The 7,919-nt window shown below is 34.1% G+C and overlaps 1 pseudogene; it reads right to left on the minus strand.

The window, feature by feature from the left end:
• Positions 1-1,156: 1,156 nt before the first annotated feature.
• On the minus strand, positions 1,157-1,252 carry LOC116761386 (annotated as a pseudogene).
• Positions 1,253-7,919: the final 6,667 nt, after the last annotated feature.

The following is a 7,919-nucleotide window of genomic DNA, read 5'->3' on the forward strand; positions in this document are numbered from 1 at the left end:
TTACTTGATAAACTGAAACGACTATGGGGCTCGATTACAGCCTAAAGGTACATGATATGCATCTATAAATATATAATTAGGCAGTTCTTAAAGCCAAATTTGCTAGTGCTACATTGCAGGTCCAGTATCATAAGTACTAAAGCATTTTCCTGCCAGGCTTCCTTTATCAGCGTTATTACTAAGTGGAGAAGCTTGGCATTCAAATGTAGTCTCTATATGAGAATACGTAATGGAAAATTGATATCCTGGATATGTCCTATATAATATCCTCTTACTATGTAAATCTTTCATAACTAAGGGTGTTTTCATTTTCTTAATATCTTGAGTATCTTAATATTTAAAAATCTTAATAACAGCTTAAAATCAATAATTTTACCTGTAGTTTTCAACACAATTTTATGTAAAACATATTTATTATCTACTTTTCAGGTCAGTGACTCATTTAAAAAGACTTTTAAGTGAATCTAGCTTTGGGGAAGAAATGTGCTTATTTTTAAATAATAGGTTTTTGATTAGAGTTTTACAAGTGGTTGGTTATTACAGATTACGTTCACATAAGGTATGTGAATTTCAATCTATGTGAACTTTACTCCGATCAAAGTACTGTCTTTCCTTGGACTAAGAAGACTTTGCTTTTTAATCTTATACATGTATTAGGCTAGGTGTGTGTGCTGTTAAATTTTAAAATTTGTGCAATTAAATTTTAAAATTTGAAATATTTTAAAAATATAGGAAATTACACAAAGTAATAAAACATACAGTAGAAAATGACCATAAAGAATCCTCAATAGTTAACATTTTGTCATAATTGCTTTATCTTTTTATAATATAGTGACTAAAACATTAAAGATAAGTTGGAGTCTTTGTCCCCCCAATCTAGTCCCATTTCCTTCCCCTTTCCCTATAAATTCAATGTGTCTTTTCTTTCTTTCTTGTTTTAAATGTCTCTCTATATTTATTTCTCTGTATCTTAGACTGGAACACAAAGCTTTAATTTTAGTTTGAAGATAGGTGAAAATCACAACTTGGACTTGGTTCAAGGCTTTTATGTTGGTGTACCACAAAAGCAGTTAATAAGCAGTGCTAAGGATATAAATGAGGTAAGGATGCAGGTAGGTGAATTCATCTGCCCACTTCCTGCTTGTTTGTATATCACAAAAAATTTGGTGGCTTCAACATCTCTAGCAACTTAGCCAGGCTAATCTTCTCTGTATTGTTCCAATTTTAATATATGTGCTGCTGAAGCAAGCGCTCGATGTGTCTTTTCATTCAAATTTTATGCCTTTACACACGTAAAAATATATTCAGATAAAATTTAGAGTATTGTTTTATGTTTTAGACTTCACTTAAATGAATTCATCCTGTATAAATTATACTGCAACTGCTTTTTTTTCTGACAGTATTGTTTTTTATAATCTACTAATTATGTAAATATGTGTATATATATATATATATATATATATATATAATTAGTGGGTTGCTTTTACTTGCTGTATGATATTCTATCATTTAAACATACCATATTTTAGTTATTTTCCTTCCGATAGACATTTCAGTTTTGGTCAATATTTTGCATATGTACCCTCTTATAAATGTGTGAGAGTTTCTCTAGAGTATGTACCTAGAAGTAGGAATGTTGAGTTTTACAGTATGTTCATGTTAACCTCCATGTCCTTTATTTACTTTTTGCCAAAGTATTATACCTAAATAGTTAAAAATTCAGAGTACAGCATAAAAATTGTAGAGTATAGCATAAAAGTATAGCATAAAAAATTGTTGTCCCCCTTTCTACCTTCTCTCATTCTTCTCCCTGGAAGCCACCACTTCCAACTGTTTTAAAAGTTTATTCTGATATTTACCTCCATTTATATACAATACACACGTACTGCCATCGCTTGATTATTAATCGTAAACATCTGTTGTCTTCTTGCTTTGGAACATAAAGACTTTAGCTCATTCATAGCTTCTTATTCCTTCCTTCTATTTTTCTATATAATTTTGTATCTCAGTTTTTGCTTATTAAATCTCTAATTGTGTCAGCATCTTTTGACTACCTAAATATTGATCACTGTTGAGCCAAGCATTAGACTATACTTTTATTTCCCATCTTTTTTTCTGAAGTTGATAATTGCTTGATTTTTTATCTTCATTCATTATTTTTCTTTGAATAAAGTTTTCCCATAGTTCCAAAACTGCCATAAAATATATCTCAATATAATTTTCATCAGGCCTAAACTTCAGGACAACTTATTTGTTCTATTTCCCCCCTGGAAACATCAACATTGGACATATCTGATGTCCTGACAATCTGAATTGGTTGCATTCTCAGCTTTGATGTTCATTGTTATCTTGGAACTTTCTTTCGTCACCATTTTTGGAATTTTGTTTGCTTTCCTTCTATCTTCTTTCTGGAGCCAAAAGGAGGAAAGAGGAGAAGGGTCCTACTGCTCAATATGAACTCTTTTCACCATCTTTTCATCTATGCCTGGTCATCTTCCAACTGGGACCTCTCTGTATTTCCAGAGAACAAATACTTGTTTCCCTGCAGGGATTGGGGAAGTTGCCTGGCTTCTTTGAGGATGAGAACTTGGGAGTTTCATTACAAGCTGTACAGTCTTACAAGCAATCTCTGTGTTTTCAGACCCTTCTCTGCATCACTGCCTCCAACTCTTGAGCCATTCTAGGGTTCTGAGGGCTAAGGCAGCTTGCTTATCTTTGCTTCTCCCAGTATAGGCAAAAATGTTGTATTTCTGTTTCTTTTTCTTGTTGTTTGAGATAATTTCCAAATGGGGAAGCAGTCAGAAACGTCTTCTGTTCCTCCTACTATGATATACTGCTTCCTCCGAGGATACAGAAGTTAGACTTCCACATTCTCAATAACTATTGTGGCAGCAGTTGTGGAACCAAGTTAGGAACTCCACTGAGAGATCGGTAAATTAGACTGGAATTAACTGAAAGAGCTAGATAAAGCTTATCTATCAGCCAGGATAAGGACTTAATGTTAGAGAATTAAATTGAGTGTAAAAAAAGAAAGGAAAGGGTAGCCCCTCTTCAAGGTGGCAAAGATATTTCTGAGTCCTCCTTTGGAAAATTCCTTCAAAACAAAGAGAAGAGAAAAATGAAACTCTGACTTCATCTCTGATGAAAATAGGAGACATTTGTGTCTCTGAACCATCTTAAGTGCTTACAGGAGAAGTACCGATGTGAGGCAGGTTTGCTGCATGATCTGACCCCAATCTAACTTTACAAGATGATCTTTTATCACTTTCTTACATGTACCTCATGTTTAAACAAAAATGGGTCCTTCAGTTTCCCAGAATATATCTACCTTTCATATCTTCTTGTTATGCAGGACACATGCTATTCTCTCCTCATAAAATAAGGGTGCTTAACGTTGGCTTGTGTGTGTGTCAGGAGAGGTGTTGAGAATTAAATATCCTCCTAGTGAGCTAGTATGCAGTTAAGATTAAAAACCACTGGTCTGGAATGTCCTCACCACCCCTTTTCTCTTCTGCCCTCAGGCTTTTCTGTAGCCAAACTCTACTCATTGTTTCTGGTCATCTCAAGGTCCACCTCAAACTCTTCCTGACCCTCCTCACCCTCCATTCCCCTATCCAGATATTAGTTCTTCCTCCAGTGATCCTCTGTAGCTCTTTATTTGTACACTTCTTCTGGCACATATTATATTCTTGAACATGGAGGAATGACACTTGTTATTTGTTTTTGTCATCTCTAGACTGTAAATCTCTGGAACGATTGAGCCTCTTCATTTTTACATCTTTCAAAGCATCTAGCACAGGGGCTTTCATATAAGTGGGTACTCAATAAACATTTGTAACATTGAATAATTCACCTTTGATGAGGTGCATTTTTTTTAACTGAGAAAACTGAGACTAGAAGTCTGTGGGATGTGAAAATAAGGGCATATTCAGTGACAGGTAAGGATTAATGACTATTTCTTCCATGTTTGAGTGTATGGTTTAAAGGACTAAAAGTCTGGCTAGCTATAATGTTTCTAACACAGAGATAAGTAATATACACATCTTCAAAGTTTTACCTAAGTTTACAATTTCTAATTTTCTATCAGAAAACAACTCTGAAAAGAGAGCCACTTTAATTATTGTATATTTCTAGACCCAATAATTAGAGAGCCAATTAAGTAGTATTTGCTGACTAAAAAATTACACAACATAGGAAACAGGAAATTATAGTACAATATATCAAAGCAACAGTACTTATAAATTCAAATTGCTTGAGTCTGTCAGCCTTTACCTGGTGCGTTTTAGATATTCATTGTTTGAAGGACTTAAATAATACAAGGTGAATTGATGTAAAAGTCTGAAGATGGGGGTCAATGCTAAAGATTTGGGGGAGGGGGCAGTAATATACTGATGGTAGCTAAGGTCCAGAGAATAGGTGGGATTGCTTCAGAAGAGTATGTCAAGAGAAAGATGTGGACCAAGAATGGCATTCTAAAACTCAATAACATTTAAGGGATGTCATAGGAAGAAGAATTTATGAAGGTGAATGAGGAGGATAGGTCAGACAGGAAAAGGAAAAGCAGAAGGGAGTCAAATTTCAGAAGCCAAGGGATTAGAGAATTCAAGGACCCAGGAGGACTTCTGGTTTGAAGATGGTGTCATATGTAGTTGGCATTTTCCTTTTCTCTTACTAAAATTCATCTGAAAGCAGCAAGGAGAATGAGAAAATAAAAGAACACAAACCAGGAGACAGCTAAAACCTCAATCCACCAGATAAGTGGAAATGATGATGAAAGCTTTAAAAATTAAGCAAAAGTAGTTGTAGGGGGAAGCAGAGAGAACACACCATTATCTTAGAATATCTTAGAGCCAGCAAAGTAAACTTCTCAAAGGCAATAAGCATAGCCTAGGGAACAAAATCTAAATATGTTGTTTGGGAATAGGGTGTATGTTGGTTGGATGCGACTACCTGTAGGATCAGTTGTTAGAAGTGCAATTGCTGGGTCAAAATGCAGGAACCTTGGAATTTTTGTTAAATATTGCCAACTTGTCTCCTACAGATTTTAAACTCATTTACACACCAACCAGTAATGTATAAAAATGCCCGCTTCTCTATGCTGTTGTCAAGAGTGTGATATTAAACTTTTGAATCTTTGCCAAAGTTATAGGGGAAAATTGATATTTCAGTGTATCTTTATATATGTTTCTCTTCGTGTGAGAAAGTTGGAACATCTTTTCATATAACCAAGAACCCATGAAGTGTCTCTAGATTTTTCCACAATTTCCATATTTTTCTCTATAATGCTGATTTGGAGACACTCTTACTATATAAGGGAAATTAATCATTTGTCAATGAATAAATTGCAGGTTATTTCCAGCTTTGCTCTTTTTAAAAAAACTTTAGTGGGTTTTCCATGTAATTTTTTTTTTTTTTTTTCGGTACGTGGGCCTCTCACTGTTGCGGCCTCTCCCGTTGCAGAGCACAGGCTCCGGACGCGCAGGCCCAGTGGCCATGGCTCATGGGCCATGTGGGATCTTCCCGGACCGGGGCACGAACCCGTGTCCCCTGCATCGGCAGGCAGACTCTCAACCACAGCGCCACCAGGGAAGCCCCATGTAATTTTTATAAAAATTAATTGTAGTCAAATTAGTTTTTTCTTTTATGGCTTTTCATTTGGAAGCATACTTAGAAAGAATTTCCTTATTTCAAGATCGTAAATTTTTTTTCACATGGTTTCTTCTAGCTCTTTTATAATCTATTACTATTTGAGTCTTTGATCAATCTGGAATTTTTCTTATTTTAAAATGGGAAATATGAATCAAATTTTGTTATTTTCCATAAGGCTACTCCAATAGCATTTACTAAGTAATCATCTTTCTCTTAATGACTCAAAACATTTACCTTTTTTTTCTTTGTCCACTCTGTGTGGCTTGTGGGGATCTCAGTTCCCTGACCAGGGACTGAACGTGGGCCACGGCAGTGAAAGAGCCGAATCCTAACCACTGGACCACCAGGGAACTCCCCTTCATGACTCAAAACATTTAAATTCTCATTTTATTTTATCTGTTTCTGGACACTCTAGTCTATTTCTTCTATCTATTGGTTTATTATTATGCTATACCACACTGTTTTAATTAACTAGTTGGTTACTTTTTTAAATACTCTTTTTCAGAAATGTATTGGCTATTACTTTTTAAACTTAAATTTTTGTTTAAAAATTGTGGTAAAATGTACATAACATAAAAATCACTATTCTGACCATTTTTAAGTGTATAATATAGTGAAGCTAAGCACATTTCCATTGTTGTGCAAACATCAACACCATCCACCTCCAGGAATCTTCCCAAACTGAAACTTTGTACTCATTAAACAATAACTCTCCATTCCTCCCTTCTCTCAGTTGCTGGCAACCATGATTCTACTTTCTGTCTCTATAATTTGACTACTCTAATTATCACATGTAGGTGGAATCATATAATATTTGACTTTTTGTTTCTGGCTTATTTCACTTAGCATAATGTCCTTAAGATTCAAACATTTTGTAGCATGTGTCAGAATTTCTTTCCTTTTTAAAGGCTGAGTAATATATAATGATACATTATTATTGTCATATATTATCCTTCTGTTCCATTCATCTGTTGATGGTCACTTGGGTTGCTTTTACCTTTTGGCTATTGTGAATAATGCTGCATGAACATGGGTGTACAAATACCTGTCTGAGTCCCCGCTTTCATCTCTGTTGGGTATATACCCAGTAGTGAAATTACTAAATCGTATGGTAACTCTATTTCATCTTTTCGAGGAACAACTATACTGTTTTTCGATGAAAAACTATACTGTTTCTGACAGTGGCTGCATCATTTTACATTCCCTTTTCACTCTGTTGATAGTGTCCTTTGCTCCACAAATTTTACAGTTTTGATGAAGTCCACTTTATCTTTTTTTTTTCTTTTGTTACCTGTGTTTTTGGTGTCATATCCAAGAAATCATTGTCAAATTGAACGTCATGAAGGTTTCCCCCTATGTTTTCTTCTAAAGATTCTATAGTTTTAGCTCTTTTGCTTGGGTCTTAATCCATTTTGAGTTAGCTTTTGTATGTGGTGTAAGGTGAGAGTCCAACTTTTTGTGTGTGGATATCCAGTTCTTCCAATACCACTTGTTGAAAAGATTATCTTTTCCTGATTATGGTCTTGGTACCCTTGTCAAAAAGCATTTGATCACATATTATTTGTTTATGTTTTATATATAAAATTTAGAATCAGCTTGCTAATGGAAGAATCCTGTTAGTATTTTTTTAAATTGAGGTATAATTGATATACAACATTATTTTAGTTTCAGATGTACAACATAATTGTTTGATATTTGTATATATTACAAAATGATCAGCACAATAATTCTAGTCAACAGTTGTCAACCATACATAGTTACAGAATTTTTTTTCTTGTAGTGAGAACTTTTAAGATTAACTCTCTTAGCAACTTTCAAATTACAATGCAATATTATTAACTATAGTCACCATGTTGTACAGTACATCCCGTGACTTAATTGATTTTATAATTGAAAGTTTGTATCTTTGACTCCCTTCACTCATTTTGCCCACTCCCCATCCCCCACCTCTGTCAAACGTCTTTTCTGTGTAGCTGTCCTGTTAATATTCTTATTGGGATTGCACTGAATTTATATATTAATTTAAGGAGAATTTATATCTTAATGATGTTGAGTCTTTCTAACGAAGAATATGGTATGCTTCTTTATTTGTTTAAGTCTTCTTTTGTGTCCTTTAATATTATTTGAGAAGTCTTTATATAAATGTCACATACTTTTTACTTAATAAAATCTTAGCTGTTTTATCCTTTTTTTATTGTTATTATAAGTGAGATTCTTTCTTAATATTTTTAAACCAATCACAGTATGTATATATGAATTCTTCTGTTTTC

Source organism: Phocoena sinus, chromosome 10 (assembly GCF_008692025.1).
Source record: "Phocoena sinus isolate mPhoSin1 chromosome 10, mPhoSin1.pri, whole genome shotgun sequence".
NCBI lineage: Eukaryota > Metazoa > Chordata > Mammalia > Artiodactyla > Phocoenidae > Phocoena > Phocoena sinus.